The 20,338-nt window shown below is 47.1% G+C and overlaps 1 protein-coding gene across 5 annotated transcripts in view; it reads right to left on the bottom strand.

Annotated features, from left to right (window-relative positions):
• CFAP20DC (CFAP20 domain containing) overlaps nucleotides 1-20,338 on the bottom strand; it is an 852,126-nt gene that overhangs the window by 639,628 nt on the left and 192,160 nt on the right. The gene's annotated exons all lie outside the window — the stretch shown is intronic.

A 20,338-nucleotide genomic window follows, 5' to 3' on the forward strand; every position in this document is an offset into this window, starting at 1 on the left:
TAAAGCTACAAGAAATGGAGGGGGCGGAGCTACACAGGACCAGGCTGCTACCACATCTGCTACAGCTCAGGCCAGCTTGTGATAGTAGGTAAGTTCAGGGAGAGTGAGTGGGAAAGAGAAAGTGTGTGTGTGTGTGTGTGTGTGTGCGCGCGCGTGCTTGTGTGTGTGTGTGTGTGTGTGTGCATATATTATATTATTTTTTATTTTTTTGGATGGGGGGGGGGGGGGGGCCCTGCCTATTTTGTGAGTCCCGGGCACCAGAATTTCTGATGGCAGCCCTGGCCTTAAGCTTAGAGCCTGGGTGGGTTATTCAATCGATGGATGCAATTGACAGCAGCGGTTGCTCGCGGGGCGACAATGCAGCGGTGGGGGGGCAATCAATCTAATTGCGGACGCACACACACATACTGGGCATCTTGACCGGATTCCCTTCCAATCTTATATGAAAGTGTAGGGATAGTGAAAAGACAGCGCAGATGGCGCAGGTATGTGACTACTGACAGTAATAGTAATTGCTAAAGTTGCTTTACTTTATTTGTTCTATACACAAGAGAAAGAAATGTCTTGATAGTTATTAATAAAAGTCCCATTTCCATATAAAATGTAATTAAATACAAAAGAAACAAAGTGAAATTAAATTAAGTTAAATTAAATACAAACATCTGTTGTTTTCACCATCATAATCTAATGGCAATCTTCTTTTCCGCAATACAACAAATAGAAGGCTAAGTGAAGTAATGCAGATAGACAACAGCAGCTCCATAGAACAATATAGATGTTAATGAATTACGTTATATCAGCTGATGTGGTCAATAAGGAGAGTTATGGTAGACTTACCATTGTTAACTCTGCTTTCTGCGAAGTACATTGGGTTCCACAGGGAAAAATTGGGTGTAGAGTGGATCTTGATCCAGAGGCACCAATAGGCTAAAGCTTTAGGCTGTCCCAGGATGCATTGGGGCCTCCTCTATAACCACGCCTCCAGGCACTGAGAGCTCAGTTTCGTTAACAAGTCCAATGAAGGAGCAGGTAAAAGAGAAGGCAGATGTTAGTCACATAGAACCACATTCTCACGACAGGAGAAGGGACCAGCGGCTAATGCCATACGAACCCATAGAAGCTAGGTACGTCAGGGTGGGCGCCCTGTGGAACCCAATGTACTTCACAGAAAGAGAGTTAACAATGGTAAGTCTACCATAACTCTTCTTTTCTGCAGTAGGGTACATTGGTTTCCACAGGGAAACATCGGGTGATGTCCTAAAGCAGTTCCTCAAGGGAGGGGACGCGCCTTAGCAGGTATGAGAACCCGGCGTCCAAAGGAAGCATCCTGGGAGGCGGAAGTATCCAAGGCATAGAACCTAATGAACGTGTTCACTGGGGACCACATAGCCACCTTGCACAACTGTTCTATGGATGCGCCACAGCGGGCCGCCCAAGAAGGTCCAACAGACCGAGTAGAATGGACTTTAATAGCAGCAGAAGTTGGGAGACTAGCCTGCGCATAGGTTTGTGCAAACACCATTCTTACCCATCTAGCCAAGGTTTGCTTATTCGCAGGCCAGTCACATTTGTGAAACCAAACAGTACAAAAAGGGTATCTGACCTCCTGATAGAGGCAGTCCTCTACACATATATACGGAGAGCCCTCACCACATCCAAAGACCGCTCTTTGGGGGACAAGTCAGAAGAGATAAAGGCCGGGACCACAATCTCTTTGTTAAGGTGAAAAGATGACACCACCTTAGGTAAATTGCCTGGGGGAGTTCTAAGAAATGCCCGGTCACGTTGAAAAATCAGAAAGGGTGGACGACAGGACAATGCACCTAAGTCCGACACCCTTCTAGCAGAGGCAATAGCCAGTAGAAACAGGACCTCGGCCGTGAGCCACTTAAGGTCCACTGACTCAAGAGGTTCAAATGGAGACTCTTGCAGGGCATATAGGACAACAGACATATTCCATGGAGCCACAGGAGGGACATAGGGAGGCTGAATCCGTAACACACCCTGAGTGAATGTATGAACGTTAGGTATAGATGCAATTTTTCTCTGAAACCATACTGACAAGGCAGATATGTGAACCTTGAGGGGGCCAGATGAAGGCCTAAGTCCAGGCCTTGCTGCAGAAAAGCCAGAATTCTGGAAGTTCTGAATCTGTATGCATCATTATTCTTATCAGCACTCCAGGTGAAGTAAGAATTCCAGACCCTGTAATAAATCCGGGCAGATGCCGGCTTACGGGCTTTCAACATAGTTTGTATAACCGCCTCAGAGAATCCTTGGCCCTCAGGAGTGATGCTTCAAGAGCACGCCGTCAAAGCCAGTCGGGCCAGGTCTGGATAGAGACAAGGGCCCTGTACGAGGAGGTCTGTGCATTGAGGAAGTAGAAAAGGACGCTCTGTCGATAGACCCTGCAGGTCTTAGAACCAATGCCGTCTGGGGCACGCCGGAGCGACTAGAAGTAGTATTCCTCCTTCTTGCTTGAACTTCCGCAGGACCCTGGGCAGGAGTGACACTGGAGGGAACACGTAAGGCAGCCAAAAGTTCCATGGAATGGCTAGTGCGTCCACGAACGATGCTTGAGGATCCCTGGTCCTTGATCCGAAGACCGGAACTTTGTGATTGTGTCGAGACGCCATTAGGTCTACCTCTGGTCGGCCCCACATGTCCACTAGGAGTTGAAAGACTTCCGGATGAAGACTCCACTCTCCGGCATGTAAATCCTGGCGACTGAGGAAGTCCGCTTCCCAGTTTAGGACACCCGGAATGAACACTGCCGTTATTGCTGGCAGATGGCATTCCGCCCAACAAAGGATTTTTGATACTTCCAATATTGCCATGCGGCTTCGCATGCCGCCTTGATGGTTTATGTATGCCACTGTGGTGGCGTTGTTTTCTCACATGCTACATAACACTGCAGGGAGAGGATAGCGAGCTAACTCCCCTTTTGCAGGGGGAATTTCTTCCCTGGATTAGACCAGGGTCCCTGCCTGATGTCCGGTCAGAATGGGGTATAGGTTTTTAACTACCTTCTGCCGTTTAAACATATTAGTTTTCTTAACTACAGTAGTGGGGTCCTCATCATCAGTAATATGTAGGATCTGCTTACTAGCAACCACTAGAGCAGGGACATCAATTTGAACTGGAGAATCCTCGTCATAAACACCTGATTCAGTGTCGGACAAGACAGTATGCTCACCCTCCTCTTCAGATGAAACATCTGAGAGATTTGTGGATTGTGAGGAGGAAGCAGCCTGCTTAGATGAATCAGAGACATGGGAGTGACCTGGAATAGATTTCTGTCTGACCAAGGAATGCTTTAACTACTGCAACTGGTTAGACAAGTTTTCTGCCCAAGGCAGATTAACCATAGGGACTATTTGTGGCTGCAATGGCACCAGTGGTCCCATAGTGGGCGATAGGCGTTCCACTGGAGCACCCAGTAGGTTTGAGAACACACCCCAGGGTGGCTCTTGATTGGTTACAGGAGCTGCGGACTGACTGGGAGATGTAGGACACATAGTACAAAGACCATCATACATAGCTTCCCCCTCTGGTAAATCCTTGGCGCATACTCTGTTACACATTGTACACAAATGACACAATAGAGCAGTTTAGTACGATGAAACCAGATAGTATAACACTTGTGAATAAATCAGATAGTATGTGACTGTATGCACAGTACACAACACCAGCGATTAAATACGGTATTATGTGACTGAGTACACAGTAGAATACATGTAATGGGTAAATACTGTGACGCACTATAAAAATGACCCTGACGAACCTATTCCCCTAGGGTCCAGAATATAGTGATAGATCTCTGGGAAACACTGAAAAGTGAAACCACACAGCAGATACAGGCACACACAGTCACATTGGCAATGCAGATAATTATTATGTTAATAAAACTGCACTGAACTAATAAAAAAAAAAAATATATATATATATATATATATATATATATAACAGCGCTGTCCTAGACCAGGGGTACAGTATGTATCAGAATACTCGTACAATATATTCTGTAATTGGTACACTTATTGTTAACGAACGCTGTCTATATAAAGACATGTAGAATACTCAAGTGTTTTTAAAGTCACAGCGCTGTGGGGGTCATTCCGAGTTGATCGCTCGCTAGCAGTTTTTAGCAGCTGTGCAAACGTTATGCCGCCGCCCACTGGGAGTGTATTTTAGCTTAGCAGAAGTACAAACGGTTGTATCGCAGTGCGCCTGCAAAACATTTTTTGTGTAGTTTCAGAGTAGCTCAAAACCTACTCAGCGCTTGCGATCACTTCAGACTATTCAGTTCCGGATTTGACGTCATACACCCGCCCTGCGTTTTCCCTGGCACGCCTGCGTTTTTCCAACACTCCCTGAAAACGGTCAGTTGCCACCCAGAAATGCCCACTTCATGTCAATCACTCTGCGGCAACCAGTGCGACTGAAATGCATCGCTAGACCCTGTGCAAAACTGCATCGTTCGTTGTGCCCGTACGTTGCGCCGAATACGTATGTACAGAACTGCCGTTTTTTAGCCTGATCGCTGCACTGCGAACAAATGCAGCTAGCGATCAACTCGGAATGACCCCCTGTATACAGGCGGCTTTACAAGGGAGACCTTGCCCTGCAGTCCCAGAGACCAGCTGCAACTATACATATAAGATTGCACCCAGCGTCTCAGTCAGGGAGTAAGGGAGAGTAAGGCAGCTCCAGGGTGGGAAAATCTGCATGGAGATGTCGCCCTGGGCCGGGGAGGGACTACAGATCAAGAGCCAACTCCCCTATTCTGGTCTTCCACCCCAGGTACTAGCGAGCCTTAATAAATGGGGCGTTAGTACACCCGGCCTGTGCTCTATTGCCCTGGTGGTCTAGTGGGGTCCCTGCTCGGTGACAGTGTCCACGCCAGTGCCGAGACCTGTCTCCCTAGGTCGCGGACGGAACGCGATTTAATGGCGGGTCCCATCTGGGGGACCATCTTACCTCCTCCCCGTAGCAGCCACGCGAACCAGGAGAGCGTCTGCGACCGTCTGCCTAAAGCCAGAGTGTCTCTGCCGCAAGTACCTGGGAACAGGCCACGGGAGTATGCAACGCCGCTTGGGAGGTGATGGAGCTGCAGCGCTGAAGTGTCACCATGACATACAGTGCTGACAGCCCAGTTTTTTAAAGAAATTTTCTGTCAGAAAAAGCTTTTTCAGGGCTGCCCAGTGACCTGCTGCTGCTGCAGCACCAACTGAAAAACTGAGCTCTCAGTGCCTGGAGGCGGGGTTATAAAGGAGACCCCAATGCATCCTGGGACAGTCTACAGCTTTAGCCTGTTGGTGCCTCTGGATCAAGATCCACTCTACACCCAATGTTTCCCTGTGGAAACCAACGTACCCTGCTGCAAAAACACAATTAGTCAGTCAGTATAAGCCAGTGATACTGATAGTCATCATCATCACTTCATATATCCAGCTCCCACAAGCGATCTGTCTTTGGACAAATTAGTCCACATATAATTGAGTCGCTTTTACAAATACATGTCCTTATGTTACTTATCCTACTCTTGCCGAGAAGAATAGGCCGGATTACATCACAATAGCTCCACCCACTCTATTTAATTTAAATGGCAGTGGCGCTAGAAACAGGCTCCCCTTACAGCTGATGTTCAATAGAGCAGTTTCTCTATGTCAAACATGCTCCATCTATAACTTTGCGCAGTTGGAGTAGGCTGTGTTCCCCAGTCCAATGATGTAATGGTGGCTCTACAGAGGGTGCTACAAATAGCAACATACCAACCCCCCCTTCCCCCCTCCCCTTCCCAGACTACCGCATCTGCTCTAAGAAGCTATGGTGTTCTTCTTGACCTTTTGGGTGAGGAAGTGGGTAATGAATATGACTGGAATCCGTGGAGATATCCAAGTGTAATGGACACAGATTCCTAAGAATCCTGTCCTTATACCAAAATAGCTAAATAAGTAAAGACATGCGCAATATGAGGATAAACTTTAAATTAATAAGATTCCCCTAACAAAACATAAAATATAGGGAAAAAAGAAAGCTTTGTCCGCAGATCTATCAACTGTACATAGTGGAAACATCAATTCACATGAGAATGTAGGCTATGGAATCCCCAGGAACCAGTTCCTCATTAATATGAGACAGGCCTAATGAATATCAGTCAAGCAATGCCTTAATTGTGTTACAAACTTTGCATTCTGGCTGAGCCCATTCATTGGAAAACTCCCATCTGTATAGGAAACGGGTATTTTAAGGGTATCATAAATTGCTACACATTAGCCAGCCAGTTCATATTGGGTTTTACTCCAATAATATTAGTATTCAGAAACTGCATTCTGGTTTAAGTTATATGATGGATGACAATGTGAGAATCTGGAGTGGGAACACTTTATATTAATGCCAGCAATAAACAAATTAAAGGCTCATTTATTGTAGGGATATATTAATTTACTACACAAAATTCTGCTGATAGAAATAATTGAAAATATGCTAGTAACTTCAGAATAATTAATCTCTAAACCATTAGCACAGGATCTCATTTTTAATCCATCTCTTTTATTATATTGTGCTCATGCAGTAGAACTGTGAGACTATCTTGAGTCATCGGTTAGCAGAAAATACATTTGTTTTGTGCACTGCGATCCTACGATTCCTGTTTGCTTCCACTAAAACATATTTTCAGTAACAGACGACGTCAATCACTAATTACTGTACTCACCATAAACAATATACAGATTGCTATTTTATCTTTTACTGACCAAAGCAGTGGCGTGTACACCCGCTTGTGGAGCATACCGAAGTGTGCTCAAACACAACTGAGATGCTCTGAGAGGTGTAGTGTATTGCAGTGGCGACTCCAGAGGTGAGGCTGCAGCACAGTCCAAAACTCAAAGAAGGGAGCCACACCAACTGCTACCCCAAACACTGCCGGCCGGGAATAACTGCCAGTTGGTGTGGATTAAAATAGGGGAGCCACACCATGTCACTCCAAACACTGCCAAACATTGCAGGCTGGGAATAACTGCCAGTTGGCGTGGATTCAAATAGGGGAGCCACACCAACTGTCACTCCAAACACTGTCAAACATTGCCTTCCGGGAATAACTGCCAGTTGGTGTGGATTCAAATAAGGGAGCCACACCAACTGTCACTCCAAACACTGCCAAACATTTCCGGACAGGAATAACTGCCAGTTGGTGTTTATTCAAACAGTGGAGCCACACCAACTGCCACTGCAAACACTACCCAACATTGCCGGCCGGGAATAACTGTCAGTTGGTGTGGATTCAAATAAGAGAGCCACACCAACTGTCACACCAAACACCACGAAACATTGCCAACCGGGAATAACGGTCAGTTGGTGTGGATTCAAATAAGGGAGCCACACCAACTGTCACTCCAAACACTGCCAAACATTTCCGGTCAGGAATAACTGTCAGTTGGTGCAATTCCCCTATTTGGATTTTGGAATGTGCTGCAACTCCACCTCTGGAGGTGTCACTGGTGTATTGTATTATAACGTTCTTTAAATTTACGTATCACAGAAACAGCCAAAAACAGTGTACTAGAGATGTTTGGCTATGACGTTAACTGCACAGGAATTGGTATAACACACATACACATTTGCAGATTAGGCACAACGGAACATGGCATGAGGAAAAGCCAAAGCCGCTCGCATTAGAGCCCTTTTTGCACAGATTCGGACTCGGACTCACTGAGATGTACAAATACTGCGCATCAAATTGATCAGTGTAATCTAGCAATGTACAGTATTTATTTTTTTGCTTCAAGGTGTTTATTTATGTGAATAAGATGTCCATTTGTAGCGAGAAAGAGGATAGCCACTGCCAAATAACCGGGGACCAGGTGCGCCAAGAGGGGATATTTGGAGTGACTGATGTCACAGTGTCAAAGGACACATGTTTATTGTGTGTTTTCACACTGCACAGGCTCTTAAAATCATGTGCAATAAGTGCAGTCGTATGCATGACAAGAGCACGTCCACTTGTGATTGAAGAGGCGTAACTGAGCTGACACAGGGCACTCTCCCATAGGTAAACCTTCAGAATGGGTCTATCATGGGAATTATGCACTATGCTGCATAAATATATATATATATATATATATATCAAATTATCCGGCGGCACTCACGGCAAATAACGACACAAGGCAGCTCTGGTAGCCGACGTTTCAATATAATTAAGTCAACATTTTCATCAGGTCATGCCCTTGTGTCGTTATTTGCCGTGAGTGCCGCCGGATCATTTGCTACATGTTTGGGGAGCTGTGCTAGGTTCCTTGCGGAGGGCACCGGCTGCTACTATGCTACTACCTTTGGGAAGGAGTGCCGCTTGACTGCTTGTTTATATATATATATATATATATATATATATTGATCACCAATTGTACCTAGCATAGGGCTTGTGCAAGAGAATGGATAGAGGTGGCCTTATAGAGCAAGCTTAGAGCAAGGTGAGAACCAAGAAGTTGGAGGGCCGTTCATGGCAGTGAGACACACCGTGGGCCTGGGTGATTCACTGGGCATGACCAAATCCAGGAGTTGTGGATACGCCCTCAACAGTGAAAAGAATAGGAAACTTTTATGCAAGTCTCCTCCCCAGAGCTCGCTGGGCTCTTCAGGCAACACCAGGCCCAAGTAAATTGTACCTCAAACCCCCCCCCCCCCCCAGCTATGAATTATCAGCCCAGCTCCGCCTCCTACATTCTCATTCGCAGTCTGGGCTTGATCCTGATTGGCCTGTCACCGTCTCCTTGGCTGCACTAGTCTATTCTTCTCCTGCTGCCGAACCGGGACGTGACACACCACACCGCAATGCCAGGGAAAGGTAAGCCACCTCTAGAACACCAGAAAAGATCTCCCTAATCCCAGTAGCAACAGAAGCCAGAGCTGAAAGGCTGCTGTGTGAGTGTGCGCTGCTTCAGCGAGTGTGTGAAGTCAGGCAGAAATAGAAGAGCAGCAAGTCAGTCCTCCCATCCCAGTCTCTGCCCCTCCTCCAGCCCAGTGTCCCCCACCATTACTGACACCCATCCCAGTGTCTCCCATCCTGCCAGCCCAGCGTTTCCACCCTTCCCTCCCAAATCAGCCCACTGTGTCCATTTAACTGTCCCCCACCTAGAACCCCCAGCCACTCTAGTCACAGTGATCACCGCTCATTCAGCCAAGTGTTCCCCCCACCCACTCCTATCATACTGCCCCCTTCCCATCCTGCTCAGTGCCCCCTATTCACAAAGTGTCCCCACCATCCAACCCAGTGTCCCCCAGTATACGGTTTCTAGGTCGACCACACTTAGGTCGACACTGTCTAGGTTCACCACTATTGGTCGACAGTAAGTAGGTTGACATGGTTTCTAAGTCAACATGGACTCTAGGTTGACATGTTCTAGGTCGACATGACAAAAGGTCGAGTTTTTCATATTTTTTTTATTTTTTGGACTCTTTCATACTTCACGATCCACGTGGAATACAATTGGGAACGGTAACCTGTGCTGAGCGCTGCGGTGGCGGAGTGAGGCACCTTGCCCGAAGCATGGCGAGCGGACAATGTGCACTAATTGGGGATAACGGTCACCGGAGAAAACGACACCAAAAAAAGTGCAAAAACTCTTGTCGACATTCTGTCATATCGACCTAGAGTCCCTGTCGATCTAGAGTCCCTGTTGACCTAGAAACCATGTCGACCTACTTACTGTCAACCAATAGTGGTCAACCTAGACACTGTCGACTCTGCATACCACACCCGTGTCCCCCACCATCTCACTGACTCCCAGTGTCTACAACCTTGCCAGCCCAGTGTATCCCCCCTCCCCTCCCCCAACCATCCCACTGCCCCCACCTAAATACCCTTCAGCAAGAACGCCCCCCCAGCCAGTTCAGTCACAGTCCCCCCCCCCCCCCCCTCCTCATTCAGCTCGGTGTACTCCCCTCTCCAGCCTAATGTTCCCTAGTAATCCTAAGTAATTAGTACACTATAAGCAAAGTAAGATGCAAAATTGAGGAAAGGGTGAAAATCACAGGAATCACGCCATGAGTCTCGTGCCATATGGCGCAAAAAGAATCGGTGTATGAGGACACATCTGTAGTAGCTAGGATCTAGCTAATTAGCCTGCATCATTGTGAGATATTGCACCTGTGTTCTGTTTGCACAGCTAGGTTTAGGTCTCAAATCACAATACAATGTTTGTCTACTTGGACCTTTTGCTGTGATCATTGCATTATGTTTGCTCTCTTTCCAAAATCAGTGGGGTACAAGGTAAAAAAAAGTCAAGTCAAAATGATAAATTATATTTTCTCATTCCATTTCTGTAAAATGTTCTGCTTGTTTCGCAGCATCCTCGTCAGCAAATATTTCACCCAGAAATGCAGGAAAACATTGGTGCTGCTTTGATTTTGTTTGTTGAACTTAAATATTTTGTACTTTAAAATACAAAAGAAGCTTTATGTGTTCTTTGTAAATCAGCAGATAAAGCCATCTTAGAGGTGGTTTTAGAGTCAAGCTATGAGCTTTTGTGGAATGAAAGACTCGGAAATCCCATGTATATGGAATGTTTTCCAGTTTGTTCAGCCTCACATGCCTTAATTTAACCTCTGTCTCACACAATGATAACACAATTTAGTGATTCAGGCTGACTGCTGCGCTAGAGCCAGATCTACAATAAGTGCAGGATGTTGTCACAACAGGACGATTTCCCAGATACCTTAATCTGAAAATCGCCACCAGTGATTCATGGTGGAACCCCCAAACCTCAATATAAAGACACAAGACAGTTCTTTGCAGCTATCTGCATCCAGAATTATTAATTGCAAACTCACTTCAACTTCGTTAGTAGCTTTGGCCGCACAGGCTTGTAGGTTCACCAAGACATGGAGAATATGCTAGAATGAATTATCTTTTAATTCGAACAAAATCGTCCAAGTAAGAGTATACAAAAATGATTATAAAAGAGACAGAAATACAGTACGTATAAATCTCAAAAAAATAATAATAATATTCAAAAGCCTAACACTTCCGCAAAAGTACTCAGGATACTGATGTGGGGGATTGCACAGTTCAGCTTATCGATTCACCTCCAGCAGCAGCTGAACCCCACGAGAATGAACACTTACTCTTGAGGGAGAAGTGTCTTTAAACTTTCCCAGCTGTCCTCCGTCCTTCCACATTTGTGGGTTTTAACCAGCTCAATGCCGGACACTCAATATGAAGTTATCATATGCTTTCTCATATAGCTGTCTTGCAAATACATTGAGAAGGGGAAGTGACATTCCATTCTCTGTAATGGGCCCTACTCGCTTGGCGATGTGCCGCCGAGGTGCCCGACGGCCGATACGGCCGACGAGCGACCCTGCGGCGGGGGCGCAGTGACGGGGGGAGTGAAGTTTCTTCACTCCCCCCGTCACCCGGCTGCATTGAAGTGCAGGCAAATATGGACGAGATCGTCCATATTGGCCTGCATGCATAGCCGACGGGAGACCGGGGACGCGCATCGTTCATCGCTTAAGTCTCCACACTGAAAGATATGAACGAGTTCTCGTTCATTTATGAACGAGATCGTTCATATCTTTCAGAATATCGCCAAGTGTGTAGGGCCTATAAGAGTTGAAATTCTACTTTCACTTTATGGCCTAGCGTTGGCTTGTTTGAGGATGAGGGATGTAATTTCCTACCCCCAAACATTTATGACTGGTACAAGATAAGAGATCACTCTTGGCTGAACATAAATTTCCCCTTCCCCCATTTCATTGCTGGGGTCTGGATACAAGATCTTTAACTCGACCTTTGACTCTAAGGGTCATCAATTCTTCTCCCTGGTCTGTGCATACATAAGGTCATAAATAGGACACATGCTATTGATCCATCTAGGTCAGTTGTACTCAAACTCTGTCCTCAGGCCCGCAAATGGTCATGTTTTCCATGTCACCCGGCAGGTGCACTGTGTATCACCAACTGTCACATTTTAAAAATCTACAGGTGACCTGCAAAACATGTACCGTGTGGGGTCCTGAGGACCGAGTTTGAGAACCTGTGGTCTAGGTGAAATAAAACCATTTCTTCACATCCTGATACAAGATACATTTCTGACATTGCTGACTGCGTGAAAATGTCACGTCTTCATCACAGATGTGTAGTCTACTTTCCTGCACGTTGGGGGAGGAACATGACTTTTAGCACAGTCCCCTGCACCCATGGAAGAGTAGCAGAGTCTCCCGCATCCCATCTCCTTCCTTATTGAAGTGGGCAGGATGTGGAAATTATTCCTGGGATTTGCGGATCCGTAAAGAGGGGGTGTGGCTAAGTGACACGCATACGCATCATTTAGCCCCACCTACTGTCTGCAGACCCACCAATTGCGGCATTTCGCCATGGTGGGGGCAGGACTTAGTGACAAAACAGCCTGGCTCTGCCCCCTGAAGTGTCTCCTGGAGAGGAGACCATAGAAGTAAGTATGTGTGATGTACACACTGGCCATTGACTCCGCATGCATGCCACACGACCAGGGAGCATGGTCAGTGACACGAATCATGGAGGCCTGCCCTCACAGCACGACCCCATCTCTCATATCCTGGAAGGCAGAGAAAAGCCATGGGAGATGGAGCTGCTCGGCAAGCCCCTGTCTCCAAAGCACCGGAAGGCTGAGCTTCTTGGCTACCCTGGTCTCTCTGTGTGGCTGGACTGGCCCAAATATCATTAGTGGAAATGAATAATTGATATGGTGTATTTATTAAGTGTCAGTCTTTTATTTTCAGCAGTTTTACGGCGGCCATCCTGTTGATTTAATGAAGCAAAAAATGCCTCAAAACCACTGAGAATCCTGACTTTAGAATATAATAGAGCATCAAAGCACCACCGACATTTTAATATTACTAGTAAAGAAACCCCCGATTAACTAAATGGCAGAATAGAAACCGAAAAACTAGAAGAACCTGCCCACAGTAAGTAAATGAGCTGCCTCACGTGTTTGTAGAAAGCACTGCAAATTCCCTAAGATCTGTGCATATTTTTGCATTAAAACCTGCGTAAATACGCACAGTGTGAGGTTAATAAATGGTTAATAAGAGTATATTATTAATAATATTGGACTTGATTCAGTGATGAACGCAAACCTGTTGATTTGCGCACATCTGACCTCCACATGCGCAGGGTCTGTGTTGCGCATAAGCAGATCAGTGGATGAGATGATGGTTTCAAGACCACCTAAGCCACAGCATATTTTACCTTCCGATGCCTCCTGCAGCATTAGCATATTTTCACACAGCAGGTGGACTCTGCTGCCGTAATGTGTCAAAAGGGGGACTCTGCTCCCGTAATGTGTCAAAAAGGGACTCTGCTGCCGTAATGTGTGAAAAGGGGGACTCTGCTGCCGTAATGTGTCAAAAAGGGACTCTGCTGCCATAATGTATCAAAAAAGAACTCTGCTGCCGTGATGTGTAAAAAGGGGGGAGTCTGCTGCCGTAATGTGTAAAAAGGGGACTCTGCCTGGCGTAATGTGTATAAGGAGCTCTACCTGGTGTATTGTGTATAAGTGGCACTACTGTGTGGAGTAATTTGAATAATGGAGGCTGCTGTGCAATGTAATATGAATTGGTATTATTTTGTGACCAAGCCCCTTCCCCATGAAGTCACGCCCCTATACTGTTTGCGAGCACCTTTGGTGCGCACTGTCCCGGTTTTCCATATAGGGGGGAGGGCACCAATTCTCTTTCTGGCCAAGGACACCAAAATGTCTAGTTACAGCACTGGTAAATGCCCTTTGAGTCCTATTGAGAGAATTATTTTAGAGCAAGAAAATTACTACTACTACTACTACTACTACTAATATTATTATTACTATTATTATTAATACTATTATTATAAAAAACAATAATCCTGCCATCCCCTAAGTAATACAGTAGGATGAATGGAAACAGATTTTTAAAATGTATACAAGCCCTAAACAAACTGTATGTCGGACTGTTGAAAAATAAAAATTCATATATTCATCAATGGTACTGCACCCAAACTTCCCGCACCCAGAGCCAGTGGTGGAACTAGTGAGAGGTGGGCCAAGGTGCAAAAATATAATTTGGGCCCTCCTCCTCCACTACAGCCCAAGCTCACAATATGTCACACAGCAGTGTGATACAAGCACAACGTCCTGTGTTGTGTGGAGAACAGGGGGCATGTTCCTTTGTGGGGGCAGGAACACAGCGTCCTCTGCTCTGTCCCTGACAGTTTGGCACTCAGTCAGTTAGAGTTTGATGGGTATGGGTCATTGGGTCGACTCAACTTAGGTCAACAGTCATTGGGTCGACCATGGAAGGTCGACAGGAGCAATAGGTCGACATGGTCATTAGGTCGACATGTACTAGAGCAACAGGTCAAAAGGTCGACGTGGGTTTTTGGACTTTTTTTGGTGCAGTTTTCTTCGTAAAGTGATGGAAAACCCCAATTAATGCACCATGTCCCCTCGCATGGCGAGCAAGCTTCGGGCAAGGTGCCTCGCTCCACAAGTTACCATCCCTAATTGTAGTCCACCTAGATCAAGTATGAAAAAGTCCAAAAAATGAAGAAAAAAAAAGTGAAAAACTCATGTTAACTTAGTACATGTTGACTTAATGACCATGTTGACGTATTGACCATGTCAACCTAATGCATGTCGTCTTTCAGTAGTCAACCTAATGACTGCCGACCTAAGCTGTGTCGACCTAACGACCGTATCCCAGTCTGACAGTGCCAGTTACACCGGGTGTGAGCTGCCTTTAATTCAGACAGCAGCGAAGAAAAAATAAGAATTTACTTACCGATAATTCTATTTCTCATAGTCCGTAGTGGATCCTGGGGACTCCGTAAGGACCATGGGGAATAGCGGCTCCGCAGGAGACTGGGCACATCTAAAGAAAGCTTTAGGACTATCTGGTGTGCACTGGCTCCTCCCCCTATGACCCTCCTCCAAGCCTCAGTTAGGATACTGTGCCCGGACAAGCGTACACAATAAGGAAGGATTTTGAATCCCGGGTAAGACTCATACCAGCCACACCAATCACACCGTATAACCTGTGATCTGAACCCAGTTAACAGCATGATAACAGAGGAGCCTCTGAAAGATGGCTCACAACAATAATAACCCGATTTTTGTAACAATAACTATGTACAAGTATTGCAGACAATCCGCACTTGGGATGGGCGCCCAGCATCCACTACGGACTATGAGAAATAGAATTATCGGTAAGTAAATTCTTATTTTCTCTAACGTCCTAAGTGGATGCTGGGGACTCCGTAAGGACCATGGGGATTATACCAAAGCTCCCAAACGGGCGGGAGAGTGCGGATGACTCTGCAGCACCAAATGAGAGAACTCCAGGTCCTCCTCAGCCAGGATATCAATTTTGTAGAATTTTACAAACGTATTTGCTCCTGACCAAGTAGCTGCTCGGCAAAGTTGTAAAGCCGAGACCCCTCGGGCAGCTGCCCAAGATGAGCCCACCTTCCTTGTGGAGTGGGCATTTACAGATTTTTGGCTGTGGCAGGCCTGCCACAGAATGTGCAAGCTGAATTGTACTACAAATCCAACGAGCAATAGTCTGCTTAGAAGCAGGAGCACCCAGCTTGTTGGGTGCATACAGGATAAACAGCGAGTCAGATTTCCTGACTCCAGCCGTCCTGGAAATATATATTTTCAGGGCACTGACAACGTCTAGCAACTTGGAGGCCTCCAAGTCCCTAGTAGCCGCAGGCACCACAAATAGGTTGGTTCAGGTGAAACGCTGAAACCACCTTGGGGAGAAACTGAGGACGAGTCCTCAATTCCGCCCTGTCCGAATGGAAAATCAGATAAGGGCTTTTTCAGGATAAAGCCGCCAATTCTGACACGCACCTGGCCCAGGCCAGGGCCAACAGCATGACCACTTTTCATGTGAGATATTTTAACTCCACAGATTTAAGTGGTTCAAACCAATGTGACTTTTGGAACCCAAAACTACATTGAGATCCCAAAGTGCCACTGGAGGCACAAAAGAAGGCTGTATATGCAGTACCCCTTTTACAAACGTCTGAACTTCAGGGACTGAAGCTAGTTCTTTTTGGAAGAAAATTGACAGGGACGAAATTTGAACCTTAATGGACCCCAATTTCAGGCCCATAGACACTCCTGTTTGCAGGAAATGTAGGAATCGACCCAGTTGAATTTCCTCCGTCGGGCCTTACTGGCCTCGCACCACGCAACATATTTTCGCCAATTGCGGTGATAATGTTTTTGCGGTTACATCCTTCCTGGCTTTGATCAGGATAGGGATGACTTCATCCGGAATGCCTTTTTTCCTTCAGGATCCGGCGTACAACCGCCATGCGTCAAACGCAGCCGCGGTAAGTCTTGGAACAGACAGGGTCCTTGCTGGAGCAGGTCCCTTCTTAGAGGTAGAGGCCACGGATCCTCCGTGAGCATCTCTTGAAGTTCCGGTTACCAAGTCCTTCTTGGCCAATCCGGAACCACGAATATAGTGCTTACTCCTCTCCATCTTATCAATCTCAGTACCTTGGGTATGAGAGGCAGAGGAGGGAACACATACCCTGACTGGTACACCCACGGTGTTACCAGAGCGTCTACCGCTTATTGCCTGAGGGTCCCTGGACCTGGCGCAATACCTGTCGAGTTTTTAATCATGTGGAAGACTTCTGGGTGAAGTCCCCACTCTCCCGGGTGGAGGTCGTGCTGAGGAAGTCTGCTTCCCAGTTGTCCACTCCCGGAATGAATACTGCTGACAGTGCTATCACATGATTTTCCGCCCAGCGAAGAATCCTTGCAGCTCCTGCCATTGCCCTCCTGCTTCTTGTGCCACCCTGTCTGTTTACGTGGGTGACTGCCGTGATGTTGTCCGACTGGATCAACACCGGCTGACCTTGAAGCAGAGGTCTTGCTAAGCTTAGAGCATTGTAAATGTCCCTTAGCTTCAGGATATTTATGTGAAGTGATGTCTCCAGGCTTGACCATAAGCCCTGGATATTCCTTCCCTGTGTGACTGCTCCCCAGCCTCGCAGGCTGGCATCCGTGGTCACCAGGACCCAGTCCTGAATGCCTAATCTGCGGCCCTCTAGAAGATGAGCACTCTGCAACCACCACAGGAGGGACACCCTTGTCCTTGGTGACAGGGTTATCCGCTGATGCATCTGAAGATGCGACCCGGACCATTTGTCCAGCAGGTCCCACTGGAAAGTTCTTGCGTGGAATCTGCCGAATGGGATTGCTTCGTAGGAAGCCACCATTTTACCCAGAACCCTTGTGCATTGATGCACTGAGACTTGGCTCGGTTTTAGGAGGTTCCTGACTAGCTCGGATAACTCCCTGGCTTTCTCCTCCGGGAGAAACACCTTTTTCTGGACTGTGTCCAGGACCATCCCTAGGAACAGAAGACACGTCGTCGGAACCAGGTGCGATTTTGGAATATTGAGAATCCAATCGTGCTGCCGCAACACTACCTGAGATAGTGCTACACCGACCTCCAACTGTTCCCTGGATCTTACCCTTATCAGGGAATTGTCCAAGTAAGGGATAACTAAAATTCACTTCCTTCGAAGGAATATCATCATTTCGGCCATTACCTTGGTAAAGACCCAGGGTGCCGTGGACCATCCATACGGCAGCGTCTGAACTGATAGTGACAGTTCTGTACCATCAATCTGAGGTACCCTTGGTGAGAAGGGTAAATTTTGACATGAAGGTAAGCATCCTTGATGTCCCGAGACATCATGTAGTCCCCTTCTTCCAGGTTCGCAATCACTGCTCTGAGTGACTCAATCTTGAATTTGAACCTCTGTATGTAAGTGTTCAAAGATTTTAGATTTAGAATCGGTCTCACCGAGCCGTCCGGCTTCGGTACCACAACAGTGTGGAATAATACCCCGTTCCCTGTTGCAGGAGGGGTATCTTGATTATCACCTGCTGGGAATACAGCTTGTGAATGGCTTCCAAAACTGTCTCCCTGTCAGAAGGAGACATCGGTAAAGCCGACTTTAGGAAACGGCGAGGGGGAGACGTCTCGAATTCTAATTTGTACCCCTGAGATATCACCTGAAGGATCCAGGGGTCTACTTGCGAGTGAGCCCACTGCGCGCTGAAATTCATTGAGACGGGCCCCCCACCGTGCCTGATTCTGCTTGTAAAGCCCCAGCGTATACTGAGGGCTTGGCAGAGGCGGGAGAGGGTTTCTGTTCCTGGGAACTGGCTGATTTCTGCAGCCTTTTTCCTCTCCCTCTGTCACGGGGCAGAAATGAGGAACCTTTTGCCCGCTTGTCCACGAAAAGACTGCGCCTGATAATACGGCGTCTTCTCATGTTGAGAGGCGACCTGGGGTACAAACGTGGAATTCCCAGCTGTTGCCGTGGCCACCAGGTCTGAAAGACCGACCCCAAATAACTCCTCCCCTTAATAAAGCAATACTTCCAAATGCCGTTTGGAATACGCATCACCTGACCACTGACGTGTCCATAACCCTCTACTAGTAGAAATGGACAACGCGCTTAGACTTGATGCCAGTCGGCAAATATTCCGCTGTGCATCACGCATATATAGAAATGCATCTTTTAAATGCTCTATAGGCAAAAATATACTGTCCCTATCTAGGGTATCAATATTTTCAGTCAGGGAATCCGACCACGCCAACCCAGCACTGCACATCCAGGCTGAGGCGATTGCTGGTCGCAGTATAACACCAGTATGTGTGTGAATACCTTTTAGGATACCCTCCTGCCTTCTATCAGCAGGATCCTTAAGGGCGGCCATCTCAGGCGAAGGTAGAGCCCTTACAAGCGTGTGAGCGCTTTATCCACCCTAGGGGGTGTTTCCCAACGCACCCTAACCTCTGGCGGGAAAGGATATAATGCCAATAACATTTTAGAAATTATCAGTTGTTATCGGGGGAAACCCACGCATCATCACACACCTCATTTAATTTCTCAGATTCAGGAAAACTACAGGTAGTTTTTCCTCACCGAACATAATACCCCTTTTTTTGGTGGTACTCGTATTATCAGAAATGTGTAAAACATTTTTCATTGCCTCAATCATGTAACGTGTGGCCCTACTGGAAGTCACATTCGTCTCTTCACCGTCGACACTGGAGTCAGTATACGTGTCGGCGTCTATATCTGCCATCTGAGGTAACGGGCGCTTTAGAGCCCCTGACGGCCTATGAGACGTCTGGACAGGCACAAGCTGAATAGCCGGCTGTCTCATGTCAACCACTGTCTTTTATACAGAGCTGACACTGTCACGTAATTCCTTCCAACAGTTCATCCACTCAGGTGTCGACCCCCTAGGGGGTGACATCACTATTACAGGCAATCTGCTCCGTCTCCACATCATTTTTCTAATCATACATGTCGACACAAAAGTACCGACACACAGCACACACACAGGGAATGCTCTGATAGAGGACAGGACCCCACTAGCCCTTTGGGGAGACAGAGGGAGAGTTTGCCAGCACACACCAGAGCGCTATATATATATAGGGATAACCTTATATAAGTGTTTTTCCCCTTATAGCTGCTGTATAGTTAATACTGCGCCTAATTTGTGCCCCCCTCTCTTTTTTAACCCTTTCTGTAGTGTAGTGACTGCAGGGGAGAGTCAGGGAGCTTCCCTCCAACGGAGCTGTGAGGGAAAATGGCGCCAGTGTGCTGAGGAGATAGGCTCCGCCCCCTTATCGGCGGCCTTATCTCTCGTTTTTCTATGTATTCTGGCAGGGGTTAAATGCATCCATATAGCCCAGGAGCTATATGTGATGCATTTTTTGCCATCCAAGGTGTTTTTATTGCGTCTCAGGGCGCCCCCCCCCAGCGCCCTGCACCCTCAGTGACCGAAGTGTGAAGTGTGCTGAGAGCAATGGCGCACAGCTGCAGTGCTGTGCGCTACCTTGTTGAAGACAGGACGTCTTCTGCCGCCGATTTTCCGGACCTCTTCTGCCTTCTGGCTCTGTAAGGGGGCCGGCGGCGCGGCTCTGGGACCCATCCAAGCTGGGCCTGTGATCGTCCCTCTGGAGCTAATGTCCAGTAGCCTAAGAAGCCCAATCCACTCTGCACGCAGGTGAGTTCGCTTCTTCTCCCCTTAGTCCCTCGATGCAGTGAGCCTGTTGCCAGCAGGTCTCACTGAAAATAAAAAACCTAAACTAAAACTTTCACTAAGAAGCTCAGGAGAGCCCCTAGTGTGCACCCTTCTCGTTCGGGCACAGAGATCTAACTGAGGCTTGGAGGAGGGTCATAGGGGGAGGAGCCAGTGCACACCAGATAGTCCTAAAGCTTTCTTTAGATGTGCCCAGTCTCCTGCGGAGCCGCTATTCCCCATGGTCCTTA

This window comes from Pseudophryne corroboree, chromosome 9 (assembly GCF_028390025.1).
Source record: "Pseudophryne corroboree isolate aPseCor3 chromosome 9, aPseCor3.hap2, whole genome shotgun sequence".
Taxonomy (NCBI): Eukaryota; Metazoa; Chordata; class Amphibia; order Anura; family Myobatrachidae; genus Pseudophryne; species Pseudophryne corroboree.